Below are 2,265 nucleotides of genomic sequence, written 5' to 3'. Positions count from 1 at the left end.
GACCATTACGCGTCTCAGTGTTTGGGGATTCAGCAGTCATACGATCACTCGCAATCTCGGCCCTGATGGTAATGAAGGACTGCTTAGTCTGCTTTTCGAGAGTCTGATATCTAATGTCAACACTTTTAGCAGCCGCCACACTCAGTTTACTCTGACGAGCAATGGTTAAGGAGTTTACATCCACCGATGCAGTTAACAATGCTAATTTATCAGCAAATTCTTTACGCCATTTAGCACATCGCACCCCTGCATGGTGTTCATCAACCGCAATTACGGGGGCAGCTGGTAGCAGCGGCACCGATACCTCTTGAGTGCTGAGACTCACGATGCACTGAGGGTCGCCGCTAGGGTCTTGAAGGGCGTGTAGGGATCCAGATGGAGGATCTGCAGGCTGCTGGTGTTGCACAGTCTCTGCACTGGTAGCCCCTAAGGATGTAGCAGGAGAGTCGATCCACTGTGCTGGAGTGAAGTCTCTATGTTCCAGAAACGATGAAGTCCAGGACAAGACTCACCACTGGTGGTGGCGCACACTGGGGATCTTCATGGACTGTTTGTAATAGAAAAAAGAAAAAAATCGGTATCAGTCCCATCATAAATCATTACACTCTATAGAATATATATATATATATATACTTTTTTCATTTAATTTCCTACCGTGTTGTATAGCCCCATTCGGTTGCACTGTGACGATCTCTGTAGGGGATGCAGGCACATGGACCTCCACGGCACCGATCACCTGGCGTTTGGCATCGGACCATACAGCTCCATGTTGCGCGATTTGTGGGTTTATGACGGCCTGTATAACATGGTTAAAATTCTCCGGAGCTATAGCACTATGTGCGGCGTCCTTGCGCGTCTTTTTATAAGGAATTTGCGGCTGCTCTATGGTCAGCGATGAGCCGGCTATAGCCGCATCTATCCCCGCCGGCCTTTTCTTGGATAGTCGGCTCAGTCCGGGGGATCGCTGATTCACGGTGGCCGCGATAGGTACTAAACACGGATCAAAAAACAAAATACAAAAGTAATCATGGGTTAGGTTTGGTTGTTTTAGATGTTAAATAAATAGATAATTTATTTTGGTAATACACCTATAGATATACTATTAGCGGGGGCGTATTAACAACTTACCAAAACTACCGCTTGTCAACACATTTGTCTGGTCGGCTAGAATCGTTTGTTGAATGTCGAGCCATATATCATTCGAACCTGTTACACATGGAGAAAACACACATTTAATCGTTGTTCTACATGAATATACCATAACAACTAATAATAATAATGATAGAGCGATTGTATGGAACTAAATATTATACGCTACTATAAAAACAATAAAAACAAACATACTTCCATGTGGCCCCAGCTGATGTTTCGCGCTCTCACCGACGGAGCCCGCAAATCGCTGCGGGGCCGCAGATCGCTGTGGAGTAATCACTGATTCAGTCAGATATAAACAGCTGATTCACATAGACAGTCATAATATAATCATAATACACTCATGTGAATACTTACAGTCAGTCGGCATAGTGACGCAGGACGGCTCGATGTTTTTTTTTCTTCCCGCTGCAACGATGCGTTTACTAACGTTTGGGTCAGAGGTTGTACTCTGCTGATTCATTACCTCCGCATATTTATGCCTGATAAACGCCCATCTGCAAACATTCGCACCTGGGCCCACAACGTCATAGACTCCTGGCCAATAGGCACTGATCCCACCCCATTCGCACCTACCCCCTCGCCGTCATAGACTCCTGTCCAATAGGCACTGGACCCACGTCCATGTAGCTACCTATACTACCTATGACCTCATATTGATAAAATAAAGTTAATCCAAATACACTATATTAGATGAGAAATACTAAACTATCTTAATAGTATCATGACATCACCTAATATATTGTCAATGTGAACCACCGTCCGTATCTTCACTATGATAGTTCTACCATCGGCGGAGCCCATTACTTTTTTAGCCCTACTATAAATATATCTAAAATATTTATATATACATATATATCTATATCCCTATACAGATGATTACGGCCCTGTTATTGGCATCCCCATCACTATATATAAATGTATCTGCCAAATCAAATCAATCTGACTATAGTGACTAGGGTACATCAAACAGCACTTGTTTTCCAGTACCAACGACTCTGTCCCATCTCACACGCTTTATGACCGTGTCTACATCCCCCCCCCCCCCCCCTTCCTCCATCAAGGGCCTCACCACACAGTCCGTATATACGACTGCCTGTCCTTCCAACGCCC

The 2,265-nt window shown here is 44.5% G+C and overlaps 1 long non-coding RNA gene across 1 annotated transcript; it reads right to left on the bottom strand.

Moving 5' to 3' along the window:
* Nucleotides 1-663: 663 nt before the first annotated feature.
* Nucleotides 664-1,546, bottom strand: LOC132461210 (uncharacterized). Its single transcript, XR_009526546.1, has 3 exons — nucleotides 1,345-1,546; nucleotides 1,129-1,206; nucleotides 664-990 (listed from the first exon to the last, which is right to left on the bottom strand). It is a non-coding gene; the product is annotated as an uncharacterized LOC132461210 (long non-coding RNA).
* Between the last annotated feature and the right edge of the window lie 719 nt (nucleotides 1,547-2,265).

Source organism: Gadus macrocephalus, chromosome 7 (genome assembly GCF_031168955.1).
Source record: "Gadus macrocephalus chromosome 7, ASM3116895v1".
Classification (NCBI taxonomy): Eukaryota; Metazoa; Chordata; class Actinopteri; order Gadiformes; family Gadidae; genus Gadus; species Gadus macrocephalus.
The sequence above is the reverse complement of the archived record's forward strand: the minus strand, read 5'-3'. Positions and strand labels throughout refer to the sequence as shown.